The sequence below is a fragment of the Schistocerca nitens genome, chromosome 6, assembly GCF_023898315.1.
Source record: "Schistocerca nitens isolate TAMUIC-IGC-003100 chromosome 6, iqSchNite1.1, whole genome shotgun sequence".
In the NCBI taxonomy this organism is placed as follows: Eukaryota; Metazoa; Arthropoda; class Insecta; order Orthoptera; family Acrididae; genus Schistocerca; species Schistocerca nitens.
The window spans coordinates 615,540,295-615,555,822 of NC_064619.1; positions in this window are offsets into that span (position 1 = coordinate 615,540,295).

The window sequence follows — 15,528 nt, forward strand, 5'->3', positions numbered from 1 at the left end:
TGAAAAACATCCATTGTTACCAAAATGTGGTTGCGACTGCTGAAAATTTTATACATACTGATGATTACAATTTTTTCTGACATTAAAGTTCTCGTAGTTGTCATTTCTGGAGCGTCTAATGAAAAATTGTCACTTTCGGTAAAAACTTGTCATATCGGGTTTTCTTTACTCATTTTTCTTAATTCTAGGTAGAGCAATAGTTAAAGAGCTGTTTTGATAGATATAAAGGATAGTAGAAGAAAAGGCAGCAGTGCAGAAAACTAAAGATGAAACAGCACTACTACAGCTCGGGGCCCTATGCACGCTACGGCACATATTCATTAAAGCGTAATGAATCCCCTGAGGTCTATTACGCGCTGCAAATACATTTCAGCTTTTGTGTTACAGGCAATGGCGGTAAAAATTCAGAAATAAATTGCTGTATCCATGCTAATTGTAATTTCTGCATTACAGGCAATGCTGGTGAAAGTACAAAAATCAATCGACGTACCCAGTTCAAAACGTGTACCTGTGTTCTGTCAGTATTCAATTCCTTAGAATTTCTTACAGATAAAAATTGCTCGTAATCTACGTTCTCGTCTCTGAATTTGAGAACACGTTCAGGTTTGTGTGAGAATCTGTTCGTCTGTGTCATTTCGGATTTCAAGTTGCGTAGCTTTTCGGATTTTAAGTCGCGCAGCTTTTCGGATTTTAAGTCGCGTAGTCTTTGTAAATTGCTTAAATTACACTGGCTGTGTGAGTGTGACAAATGCTCGCAACGTGGCGGATTCTGTGACGTATTGGTGACTGAAATATTTTTCATCTGTGTTACTTCTTGCTGTAAACTTGACAACTTTCTACGTAATGTATTATTAGATGAATCGATCTCATTGATTGTCTGTTGTAGATTTTGAAATTCCGGTGTCTGATTAAATGAAACCGGTGAAGTATCGTCTGATTTTCTGTCATTATTACTTTCAATAACGTCAATACGACTGGCCAATTCATCATATTTTTCAGTGAGTATTTTTGCCTGATCATCGTTTTTACTGTCGGAAGCATTAATCTGTTTTTGTATTTTACGTGTGGTTTCATTCAGTTTTTTAACGTCAGCTTTGACGACATCGGAATCCTGTGTTAGTTCTAATTGTTCGATTCTGTCGGTCACTGTTTGAAAATCTGTTGTGTATGTGTCTGTTTTCGATTTAAGATCAGAAATTTCGTCACGTAATTCTGTGTTCGACTTTTTAATGGTATTAATTTCCTCGGACACTGTAGCAATATTGTTGTCTACGTACGTTTTTGCTTTCGCAAACAATTTACGTTTGTCTTCCTGTCTCTGTGCAGTGATTGTTTCCATGACTTGACGTTTTACTTTATTTTGATCCTGTATAAATTTACGGAAACGCGTATCACTGTTTTGTATGTGGTGATTAAAACGTTCGTCAATTTGAGTGTTCTGTTGGTCGAATTTCGCGTCTATCTTTGCATCCATTGTGCGCGAAAGTTCTGCTGTCATTAGTTTAAACTCGTCACGTAATTGTGTAGCTTTTTCAGAGCATTGTTTACCGACTGCGCTAATTTCCTCTCTAAGTGTTTATGTTGTAGCTGTTTGCATATCCCTTAATTCTTGAGCAACAGATCTAATTTCTTCACTACTTTTCCTATCGCATGTCTCAATTTCTTCACGTAATCGTTCCTTAGTATCATGACACTGCGCGGCAACGGCTGTAATCTGCTCGCTAAGCTGTCTGGAATTGTTGTCTAATTTTTCATTAAGGCTGTCATGTTTTTCATTAAGCTGTTTGATCTGTTCACTAAACTGTCTGGAATTGTTGTCTAACTTTTCACTAAGTTGTTTCAGATTGTCGTCTTGTCTTTCATTCTGTTGTTTGAAATCTTCCCTAAGTTGTTTGTTATCTTCCCTCTGTTGTTTGGAATTGTTATCTAATTTTTCATTAAGCTCTTGTTTGAGATCTTCTTTAAGTTCGTTTTGTTTTTTACCCTGTTGTAGCAATATTGCCATAATTTGATCAAATCTAAAATGAACATCTCTATTCTCTGTACTGTGTGATGGTGTGTCTGCAATTGTCACATTTTGTGTATCCATTTGGACATTCTGTGATTCTTGAAGATGTTTGCTAATCGGATGTACACTATCGGTCACTATTTCGGAATTAAATGGATCCGTCGTACTTTCAGTACCCTGTCCATTTTCATTAGAACAATTTGTCTGTACGTTACTTGAATTTTCCAAACCGGGTGTGTTAAGCTGGGCAGCGCTCATTGCAACAGAACGCCCCGCGTCGTCAGTTGTCGTCAAATTAACAGAGGAGACAATTGAGTTCGTTTGTTCATCATTAAGATAAAAATCATCATTACTGGTTGGAACGCATTGATTGTCAGTGAACGCAGGATTGTCATCATTACATTGCGTGTCACAATTATTATCAGTGAAGTTATTTAAATCGGTTATTTCACTCATTATACCTCGCGATGCACTATTAATAGTTTTTCGCGGCATTTTTACACAAATCACACTTATTCACAATTGAAACAAAGACAATGCAAAATTCAACAAATACAAGTACAACGAAGAGCAACGAATTGCCGATGACCTCTGAAAGGAATTGACAAAATTAGTAAACGCGTTGCGCCAAAAATGCTAATTATATTAAGTAAATAAGAGCAGATATCTGGCTACTTATCAGAAGATTCTCAAAGAAATACGATCCTGGACCGGATGTCGCCAAGTGTAACCTCCCCACAAAAATTTTAAAATAATATTTAATTAAATGTAATTGGCATCGTGCTAAGCGTAACCTCCCCGTAATAATTTTTAAATGATATGGATTGAATGAAAATGCAAATAGAGAGATATGTTACATTATCAGATGTGCGCATTGCTGCTTCATTACCTTATTTAACAATATACCTCGTCCCGAACCTTGACCAGAGACCCATGTCGACGCCCGCCGACTCCTCACACACAACTCCGACTCGTAACTCGCAACTCGCTACTAGCACTGACTGAGTGCAACAAGCAACTGGACTGTCGCGCGGTCAAGCGCAGACTAGCAACGATAAACAACTCTCTGGTCAGAGATTCTGTCATGCCTCGCCATCGCTGGTGCTGAATACATACGCGTTTCAGTTTCTAGTTTCCAGAGGAACAGTACATCACCCGCAATCCGTTTTATGTGGCCTCCCACTTTAAATCTCTGGGTACGCTTACACAATATGTGCAGGGCGTACCCGATCTGAACGCTTCCATTTCTAGACACAGAGATAGACACATAACTTTTCGTAAATATTGTTAACTACTTCAAGATGCTATTGTTATTCATATGCAATTTTTCCTCCCGTTACTACGTTTTGAAGCGAAGAACTGTTCTATCGCGTAGTGCTGAAATAGAGTGAATATATCTCATTCCACTACGATCATAATTTGTGCGTGGTTCAACTTTAACATTTGATGGGAAGTTGAGAAACAGAAATATTTATTAAAACAATATTGCTCTTTGAACATAACCTGTACAGTCAGTTACCAGTACTTTATTCAAGAACACATGTAATGTGGCTCCGGAGGCGTAGAATACAGAGCAGCTAACACGACATACTTACACACAAAGCAATTATTATACTGTGTATAAGCGTCATAATTTAGTGTGATGATTTTGTTATATGACAATTGCTGTTTAACGGAACTGAAACTGAGTCTATATTTTTGTGCGACGGCCTAGTGTGAAGTTGTATAGGCGTCTGTATATTTTGTTATATCGTTTTCCGCTAATAAAGATTTCACGTTCGTTGAAAATTCATTTCCCAGCCACACAACTTCCTGCAGTAATTTTTGGAGTAATCGTGTCTCCAGAGGCAGCCGAAGAAAATGAGCTTGATGGCCTTTTCGGAGTCACATACTCAATAAACAGCCGCGACTATACTGACTCGACATAGGTGCTGTTGCAGTTGTGGTTATCGCACCAATGATGTGTGGAGACTACTGCTGCATAACTTCTGTTACTTTCGTTTGACACGCATACCATCCAAAAATGCCTAATTTGGGCCCTTTTAGATCATATAGGGACATAACGCGGTAGTTTGTCGTATTTCAGCAATCCGAAGTAGACTGCATTTTTCATCCAAACATCTACTTCCCCATCGCATTTAATTGAACTTGGTCCTTAACGTAGAACATGAAAATAATTTTACTCCAAAAAAAATGGCTCTGAGCACTATGGGACTCAACATCTTAGGTCATAAGTCCCCTAGAACTTAGAACTACTTAAACCTAACTAACCTAAGGACATCACACACACCCATGCCCGAGGCAGGATTCGAACCTGCGACCGTAGCAGTCCCGCGGTTCCGGACTGCAGCGCCAGAACCGCTAGACCACCGCGGCCGGCAATTTTACTCCGTCTTGGTAATTCATTCATCAGGAAGTTTGGTTCAGTAGAATCTCAGTGGGAAACGGACGCTCACTTAAAGTAACTTAGGAACACTGTTCAAAACTAAAATAAAGTTGTGGCGGTGCGAATCTGAACGTCGCTGTCGACCAAAGTAAAAGCGTCGTAACCATACCGCCTTCTTGTTCCGTAATTTCAGAATCTTAGTACAAATATAAGCTGAATGGATACCCATACCTAGGTTCACTGACTTCATAGTACTATTAAATGAAGTTAAGTAACAGTATATTGTAGGTCACCTTCAGTGTTTTATCTGAAAACAAATCGTAAGAACTGTAGAATGAAACGAACATCGTCGTAGCATAAATTTCGTACTGAGGATACGCAACGCGAAGGTGAAAGAGACAGAAAGAGCAGATATATTGTGAATATCGAGACTGAATTTAAATGTTGGGAAAAATTGGTAGGCCGGTCGAAGTGGCCGAGCGGTTCTAGGCGCTACAGTCTGAAACCGCGCGAGCGATACGGTCGCAGGTTCGAATCCTGCCTCGGGTATGGATGTGTGTGATGTCCCTAGGTTAGTTAGGTTTAAGTAGTTCTAAGTTCTAGGGGACTGATGACCTCAGCTGTTAAGTCCCACAGTGCTCAGAGCCATTTGAACCATTTTTTGAAATATTGTTACAACAGAGGAAGAAGACTATGCTAGTAAGGAATATTAGACGAAATAGCTACATCACAGTTATACATGGTGTAAATTTTAAGATGACAAACAAGAATAACTCGAAAAATAAGCTTCACACGAAAAAATGTGTAGAATGCAAAGTTGATTATTTTTGAGGGGAGACATCTGCTGGTGCTAAAATAGCCCGCCACCCCAGCCCCTGGGGGGTTGGTACGGGATGCAACTTTAAAATTTCGAGTGGGAACCCCCATTTTTTATCGCAGAATCAGGTTCTTCATAAAACACTACGTACATTTTGTCTTAAACATTTTTTTTTTTTTTTGGATTCTTCGTAGTTGGCGCTGTAATTCAAGAAAATCCATGTTCTCATTTTTGCGTGGAAAATTGTTACAGATAAATAAAAAATGAGTTCACTCGTTAGTAAGTGGGATGTTTGGTTAGTTACTTAGCTAATCAGATGATTTGATTGATAATTGAAAGTTGTGTGGCCTCATGACTACGAAAGAAACAAAACTTATCCGAATCTGCGGAAAAAATTAATATTTGCGTCAATATTTATAAAACTGTAATTCCTCTCTCTCAAACCCCACCCTATGGGGAGAGAGGGAGAGTTTTAGTTTTAGCGAATCAAAATTTACGAACTAAATAAGCATTTTTTATTCATCCGTAACAATTTTCCACGCAAAATTGAGAACATGGATTTTCTTGAATTACAGCGCCAACAACCAAGAATCCAAACAAATGTTTAAGACAGAAGTACGTAGTTTTTTTATGTAGAATTAGATTCTGCAATAAAAAATGGGGGTTCCCATTTGAAATTTTAAAGTTGCCTCCCGCCCCACCTCAATGGGCCTGGTGTGGCGGGCTAATTTTAGCACCAGCAGATGTCCCCCTCGAAAATAATCAACTTTAGATTCTACACATTAATCGTGTGAAGTTTAATTTTCGATTTATTCTGGTTTGTCAACTTAAAATTTACACAATGTATACCGACTACGATGAGGCGCTCCCCCTTGTTACGAAGCGAAATATGGACACGAAAAAAGAAGCGAAACTGATAAATTTTGTAATGTTGTGCTTCAGAATTGTGTTACAAATTACGTGGACGGAAAAAAAAATTCGAAAAGACGGGATATAGAGTACAACAGCCTGCTTCACTAGTTTGTCTACGATGGCCACGTGCATGACTGCAGGTGCGCGTATTTCATTAACAAGGAAACTTGCGCTTCATTGCTATACGCATGTATGCTGCTGTTTTAAATTACTTTGTATTTTACATCCGCCAGTAGCTGAGATACTTTCCGCAGCACACGTTGCCCGCTATCCCAGCGTTGCGCAGTGCACGTTTTCCATTTCCTGCGAAACTCACGACCACAGAGAGTCAAACACATCGACGCAGCGGTTTCTCGCCGCAGTGACGCAGAGAGCAACGAGATTTATTGCAGCCCCGTAGTTCGTGACGTCACATTCAGCAGTGGCCATAATGTGTCCGGAACAGCGCATGTAGTAGTCTCGTGGCGCACGCACCAATTTCCTCTCGTGTCAAAAAACACAACCCTTAAAAGCGGAACAGTCAAGATCTCGCTGATAAATTGAGAAATATCCGCAGCCAGGATTGGTTTGATTTTTACCAACTGGTGAAGAAAGTGCTAGAAGACACCACTTAGTTCCCACTCGGAGATTGAAGCGTTAGGTCGTTGTGCGTGGGCTCTGTCCGATAAGAAAAGGGCGGAACGGTGAACGTGGCTATCGTCATTGTAGGGACGCTTCATCAAATCGTGTCTGAATGTCCTACCTGGTGATCGAGTGTCCAATCTACCCAGGTAGGACGCACATATTAACCATTTGTGACCCTTCAGACAGATCAATTCCGTTTACCCGGCAAGAATATACAGGGTGATTCAAAAAGAATACCACAACTTTAAAAATGTGTATTTAATGAAAGAAACATAATATAACCTTCTGTTATACATCATTATAAAGAGTATTTAAAAAGGTTTTTTTTCACTCAAAAACAAGTTCAGAGATGTTCAATATGGCCCCCTCCAGACACTCGAGCAATATCAACCCGATACTCCAACTCGTTCCACACTCTCTGTAGCATATCAGGCGTAACAGTTTGGATAGCTGCTGTTATTTCTCGTTTCAAATCATCAATGGTGGCTGGGAGAGGTGGCCGAAACACCATATCCTTAACATACCCCCATAAGAAAAAATCGCAGGGGGTAAGATCAGGGCTTCTTGGAGGCCAGTGATGAAGTACTCTGTCATGGGCTGCCTGGCGGCCGATCCATCGCCTCGGATAGTTGACGTTCAGGTAGTTACGGACAGGTAAGTGCCAATGTGGTGGCGCTCCATCCTGCTGAAATATGAATTGTTGTGCTTCTTGTTCGAGCTGAGGGAACAGCCAACAAATGCTTGCTGGATGCGTGCTACATTTTCATCACTCGTTCTCGGCCGTCCAGAACTTTTCCCTTTGCACAAACACCCATCCTCTGTAAACTGTTTATACCAACGTTTAATACACCACCTATCAGGAGGTTTAACACCATACTTCGTTCGAAATGCACGCTGAACAACTGTCGTCGATTCACTTCTGCCGTACTCAATAACACAAAAAGCTTTCTGTTGAGCGGTCGCCATCTTAGCATAAACTGACGCTGACGCCTAGTCAACAGCGCCTCAAGCGAACAAATGTACAACTAAATGAAACTTTATAGCTCCCTTAATTCGCCGACAGATAGTGCTTAGCTCTGCCTTTTGTCGTTGCAGAGTTTTAAATTCCTAAAGTTGTGGTATTCTTTTTGTATCACCCTGTATTATAAGCAAGCAAGCACTCCGTCTTGAGGCCACAAGTGGCCCATCGGGACCATCCGACCGCCGTGTCATCCTCAGCTGAGCATGCGGATAGGAGGGACGTGTGGTCAGCACACCCCTCTCCAGGTCGTTAGATCGTTTTCTGCTACCGGAGCCGCTACTGTTCGGTCGAGTAGCTCCTCAGTTGGCATCACGAGGTTGAGTACACCCCGAAAAATGGCAACAGCGCATGGCGGCCTGGATGGTCACCCCTCAAAGTGCCGGCCACACCCGACAGAGCTTAACTTCGGTGATCTGATGGGAACCGGTGAATCCAATGCGGCAAGACCGTGGCCCAAGAATATATTATAGCGTGATACAAAAAAATTAGAGTAAGGCCTCATTAACCGGCAAGTAGCATTTGCGAAAAAACTTGTTTCTGTTCTAGTAGCCGCATACTGTTGGTCGCTGGAAGAGCAAAGCAGCCCTAGAAAATTGAAAAAAAAAGCGCAGGTCTTCGCCGATATCGGTAACAGTCGTCGAACAGATGCATGAACCTATAGGCCTATACTGCTGTCGTATGTTGCAGAAATTTGGAACACGTCTTCTGGAAATAGTTATTGACGATTTAACAGTCCACAACAAGACCCCAGGGGTCTGTACTTCTGTCACGTTCTGCATGCAGGGTGATTCAGTAAGATATTTACAAACTGACAATGCACGTCGGGCATAAAATAACGATCAGTTATCACATAGGGACCAGGGGTCGCAAAAGCTACGAAAGACCGCTACGGTCACGTGTGGGCTGGCATCGTCGGAGACTGTTTAATTGGGCCGTACGTTATCCAGGCCACACTTGATGGTCGCACGTATCTTATACTCCTGCGAGAGGTTCTGCCGGACATGCTGAACGAAGTTCCCATGCCTATTTGTCGACGCATTAGATTTCAGCACGGTGCAGCCCCCGCACGTTTCAGCAGACAAGTGAGGGCACATCTGCAGGCAACCTTCCCCAGCCGATGTACTGGACGAGGTGAGCCAGTCGCATGACCACCGCAATCACCCGATATCCCCAAATCGATTTTTCCCTCCGGAGGCATCTGAAGGGCCTGTGTATGAACACCTGTAATATCACCGGGGGACATAGTGGGCAGGATTGTTACGGCAGCAGGATGTCTTCGAGATACAACAGGTACTTTGAGGGGGCTCGCCGTTCAATGCAGCGTCGATGCATCTGGACAAAACTTTTAGCGTCTCCTGTAGTGGGCGTCCATTTTTAGCACGTGAATAAATAACTACAAGGTCGTTTAGTAGCCCTAGAGCCCCTTTGCGACCCCCTGTTCCTATGAGATTACTGATGCTTGTTGTCTGCCCGACGTGCCACGTCAGCTTGTAAACGTTTCTTTGAATCACCCAACAGAGGAATCACTCAACAGCTGAAAGTCCACTGCACCTGACGGGATACCAATTCGTTTCTACACAGAGTACGCGAAAGAACTTGCCCCCCTTCTGACAGACGTGACCGCAAGTCTCTAGAGGAACGGAAAGTTCTAAATGATTGGAAAAGAGCACAGGTAGTCCCAGTCTTCAAGAAGGGTCGTCGAGCAGATGCGCTAAACTATAGACCTATATCTCTGACGTCGATCTGTTGCAGAATTTTAGAACATGTTTTTTGCTCGAGTATCATGTCGTTTTTGGAAACCCAGAATCTACTCTGTAGGAATCAACATGGATTCCGGAAACAGCGGTCGTGTGAGACCCAACTCGCTTTATTTGTTCATGAGACCCAGAAAATATTAGATACAGGCTCCCAGGTCGATGCTATTTTCCTTGACTTCCGGAAGGCGTTCGATACAGTTCCGCACTGTCGCCTGATAAACAAAGTAAGAGCCTACGGAATATCAGACCAGCTGTGTGGCTGGATTGAAGAGTTTTTAGCAAACAGAACACAGCATGTGGTTATCAATGGAGAGACGTCTACAGACGTTAAAGTAACCTCTGGCGTGCCACAGGGAAGTGTTATGGGACCATTGCTTTTCACAATATATATAAATGACCTAGTAGATAGTGTCGGAAGTTCCATGCGGCTTTTCGCGGATGATGCTGTAGTATACAGAGAAGTTGCAGCATTAGAAAATTGTAGCGAAATGCAGGAAGATCTGCAGTGGATAGGCACTTGGTGCAGCGAGTGGTAACTGACCCTTAACATAGACAAATGTAATGTATTCCGAATACATAGAAAGAAGGATTCTTTATTGTATGATTATATGATAGCGGAACAAACACTGGTAGCAGTTAATTCTGTAAAATATCTGGGAGTATGCGTGCGGAACGATTTGAAGTGGAATGATCATATAAAATTAATTGTTGGTAAGGCGGGTACCAGGTTGAGATTCATTGGGAGAGTCCTTAGAAAATGTAGTCCATCAACAAAGGAGGTGGCTTACAAAACACTCGTTCGACCTATACTTGAGTATTGCTCAACAGTGTGGGATCCGTACCAGATCGGGTTGACGGAGGAGATAGAGAAGATCGAAAGAAGAGCTGCGCGTTTCGTCACAGGATTATTTGGTAACCGTGATAGCGTTACGGAGATGTTTAGCAAACTCAAGTGGCAGACTCAGCAAGAGAGGCGCTCTGCATCGCGGTGTAGCTTGCTCGCCAGGTTTCGAGAGGGTGCGTTTCTGGATGAGGTATCGAATATATTGCTTCCCCCTACTTATACCTTCTGAGGAGATCACGAATGTAAAATTGAGAGATTCGAGCGCGCACCGAGGCTTTCAGACAATCTTTCTTTCCGCGAACCTTACGCGACTGGAACAGAAAAGGGAGGTAATGACAGTGGCACGTAAAGTGCCCTCCGCCACACACCGTTGGGTGGCTTGCGGAGTATAAATGTAGATGTAGATGTACATTAAACAAGACCATTAGCTTCAGAGTTAAACACAACTTCCTTCAGATTTGCAGAACAAAGAAATGTGTCAATCGAGCGGGAAAAAGAATTGATCATACACATCTACATCAGCAGAGGACACCCACATGAAAAAGTACTTTCTAGCATCACTTATGCCCATCCGTATTAAAATTTCTCAATGCATCTGGAGTTGCAAGACAGTGACATACGTGGAACAAAACGATATTGTCCGGGACAACCAACAGGAAGTCCGAGAATAGCGACGACACAAAATATCCCTTCATACAGCTACGTGATACAGTATCGATGGACAGAAGTTAGGCAATTTTCTAATTTTCATTTAGATTCACACCTAGTCCTACTTTACAGGCTACGTTTGTGACTAATGCTATCTGCTATATCACTAAAGTTGCTTGAAAACGTATTCTAAAATAAAAAACAAAACGATAATTGAAATAAAAGCTGCTATTTGTTTGCTGGGTAGCATTCAGTACCGTGTGGCTTGAATCGTCCTCGACATAGTTGTGGAGACGGTGAACCTTCTAGGTTTTTACTTAAAATGCTGAACCTGCTTAAACTGCTGAATGCTTTACTTGTTTATATCATTTCATTTCAACACTGACCTACTGAATTTTCCGTGACAGATACAACCTACGTAAGTAGCCTGTTTTTATGTTTGTATGTTCGCAGCGCTATAGACTGCATTAATATCACTGACAGCGCTCTGGGCCTTCGGTAAGAGATCCCATGGGTTGACGGTCTCGCAGTTAAGAGTTAATACTAAGCAGTATTGGAGGTTGGCAGCGAGCGAGCGAACGGTCTGGACGTGCGTCCGTGATGGAGATGTAGTGTTAGTAGAAAAATGGTTTGTAAAATGATGATTGATGTATCGGCTAATGTCTGGATAATGGAATCATTGATGATCATATAATTTTTGCAACTGCATGTCACGTGGTTAAGGTAAAATCCGCTAAATACATTGTTTGCTGTGCAACAAAATCTTTCCTTTGCTAACCACATACGTATTAGTAGTTAGAGCCAATTCATTTATTACCCACCATATACAAGCGCAACGCAATCTGACTGCAAATAATTAACACAAAAGAATGGCCCCTGAATAACAATACCCCTTCATTTCATAACTCACTTACCTCACAGAAAATCTTCATGACACGAACCACAGTAATAACAGCAAGCAGCAACTACAGTCAGCTAAATAAAAAGATTCTGTCTATTATAGGCTCTAACTACTAATAGGCATGTGGTTAGCAAAGGAAAGATTTTGTTGCAGAGCAAACGATGTATTTAGGAGATTTTGCCTCATTCATGTGACATCCAGTTCCAAAAAATATATAATCGTCAATAATTCCATTATCCAAGCATTAGTAAATACATCAATCATCATTTTACAATCCATGTCCAATCAATACTAAGGGCGAATACAGACTACTCTGACGTGACGTGGAAACACATGGGCTCACGTCATAACGCGCGTGATATAAAAATCCAACACATGGTTTTCTGCGCTTATGTTTATATTGAGCTGACGTGACGTGGGAATGCGTTGGATGATGCAATCTGACGCTACACGCCTTATGACGCGTGGGAAGAATATCTGAAGTTCTAGATTTTCGTCAGTCGTGGAAAGGCGTCAGAAGTGTGAAGTGGTTTCTCCTCTACCGTTTGCACTTATTATTTGAAGATGGAGGAGATGTTGATTGAATACGTTCGGTCAAATCCGGTGCTGTATGACCCTACAAATCGGGAATATCGTAACCAGCATTCAAGGAAAGAGGCTTGGGACGAAATAGGAGAAAAACTTGGCATTACAGGTTAGTGAAAACAGTTACTTTTTCCATATTTTTTATTATTTTCCTTTTTTACAATTTATAATAGTTCAATAGGCGTTATATTTTATATTGATAGGAAATAAGTATCAATCCATAACAAGTAAAATCAGATATGAATATAACAGATATCTATTATATAAATTGGATTATATGAATTGTAATTAAAAATAACATCCAATTGAACTTAAAACGGTCGGTTATAACGAATGCGCGTATTAAGTAAATAATACTGGACGTGTCATGGAGCAACTCTACCCTTTCGAATGGAGTGCCATTGCCAAGGACAACTTGCTGAACCATAATCAGAAACGAAGTACTTTTTGAACTTATCTCTGGTGATGGCCGCTTATCTCACGAAATTTCTACGAATGGGTTCGAGGTTGGCTACACCATGATTGTGTTCACTTTCCATTCTGACTTGTTCCTCCAAAGGGGATATATTTGTTGATGTATTCCGAAGCATGTTGTGTAGACAGGTGGAAGCTAAAACTATTAGATCGGCAGTTTCTGGTTTAGTTTCAGTAGGCTTTAGAAATATTCTCCAGCGCCCGGCTAGAATTCCGAACGCATTTTCTACAGTCCGTCGAGCTCCTGAATGACGGTAGTTGCATAACTTCTCTTCGTCACTTGTAATGGCTGCTTTGCTGTATGGACGCATCAAATAGGTTTTAAGAGGGAAGGCTTCATCTGCAATAATTTCATAAGGAATCTCCATTGCTGGTAGTAGCTCTTTGTCTTTTGGAACGGCGTATTTGTTGCTTTCAAATCTTTTCCCCATCTCAGATCGCTCAGAAGTTCCTCCACCGCTACTTTTGCCGTAAGCTCCAACGTCAACAAGCGTGAATTTGTAATTTGCATCTACCAAAGCCAATAAAACAATGGAATATACTCCTTTGTAGTTATAGTACAATGAACCAGCACCAGCTGGGCATCGGATTTGAACGTGCTTGCCGTCCAAAGCTCCTATGCAGTGTGGATAATTCCACTTCTGGACGTGTCACGGAGCAACTCTACCCTTTCGAATGGAGTGCCATTGCCAAGGACAACTTGCTGAATCATGATCAGAAACGATATATCTATCTGTTCCCATTCATCTTCTTTTGGTTCTGGCATGTAAATTGGTCGTAGAGTTTTCCAAATCACCTCACAACACTCTTTAACTATTTCTCCAATAGTTGAATATCCAATCCGAAAAGAAAAACCCAATGTACTGTAAGAATTGCCAGTTGCCAAGTACCTGTGAACAGTGAAAAAAGCCCACTTATCGAATTATTAATCTTCACGTTGTCCTTTGGCAACTAAGCGACCTTTGTCTTTGAGCGCCAAAGGAGAATAAATGAATAACTAATAAATAACTATGGTTCGTTTAAAATTACTTGCGACTTTTGACAGTTCGGTACGGAGCGAGTGGAGGGGAGTGTTGTTGCCAACGCGTGCCAGCAGGCGGCGATATCGCCACGCCTAAAAGGAGCCGGCCGCCAGGTAAACATTCTTTAGCGGTAGAGAAACGACAATAATGGCAAAGAAACAATTGTGGTAGTGGTTACCTACGGCCTGGAGACAGGAACGCCTTACAGGCCGACACCGGTGGCGGCTCGGAGGGGAAAGCCTGGCTCGCCATTGGTGTTGCCTGGGTAACGGAGTCACGTCACCTCCGGCAAGCCAAACGTCAAAATTCGCCACTAATTTTAAACGCTCTATAAAGACTAGCCTAGAATTCTAAACTAATTTTTCTGTTCTAGGTAATAAATGTAAAGACACCTGGAATAAACTGTGGAATGTGTACGTCCAGGCTGAACACCGTAGAGCCACAAAATCGGGTCAGGCAGCAAAGAGTTTGAGCAAATGGAAATTTGAAGATGAAATGGCTTTCTTGAATCCAGCTCTCGTAACAAGGAAAACTCGAGGAAATGCGGAAGACAGCCCGAATAATGACGATTATGATGGAACACGAGAAAAAACTGGCTTATGTCCGACTGATGAAACAGACTCAGAAGTGGCCTCGTCAGAAAGTTCCCAATCCAATCCACCCCCAAACGATCTACTGAAAAGTGCAGTCCCTACAATGGCGGAGGCCATCGACAATCCCACTGCTAATGTATCAGATTCTCCAACAACTTTTACTCAACCTTCAGCGATGCCCGTAAGGCCTTATGTTGGAAAAAAAAACGCTTGTCGTCATCCGTACAAGAAATGGTTAAAATAATGAAAGACAACCAACGCTTGCGCTCCCAAGTACTTCTTCAAAGTGCACACGCTACATCAAGTAACAACGTGGACGATGAATGCGAACCTTTTTTCCTCAGCATGGCGAAAAATGTGAAAAAATTGCGTCCTGGTGAGCAAATTAGAGTGAAGATGGAAGTAAACAACATTGTTTTGGTGGCAGCGTTGCAAGCAGCACGTGGGAGCTCATGTCAGGTGAACCATGGTTACCACAAATCCATCATCATTCTATCAGTTCTCCTCAACACCATCTCCTCAACGATCTGAACACAGCTTGGACTGCGCAACGGACTCAATGTTGTCCTACACTTGCCAAGAGAAACAGCAAGAAAACTTTTCTAATTTGTAATAACCTTTCTGATGTATAATAAAACGCACTTTGTGAAAAGAAAATCAATAAAAATTCCAAAATGTCTCTGTGGTAATTTTTTTCCCTCTCAGATATATAATACAATAAAATGTTAGAACTCACCTCAAGCAAACTGCAAGTTGTCTCTCCGCCGGAATGCTTTCTCTGAGTGGAGCGTTTTTCTATTATCGGACCAACCGAGCTCAGGAGATGGTAGAACTCAGTTTTTGTCATTCTGTAATACCAGTTAAACCGCTCTTCATCTATTAGTTGAGGCATTAAATTTTTGAACTCCCCGAATTCGTCTCGCCCCATATTGATAG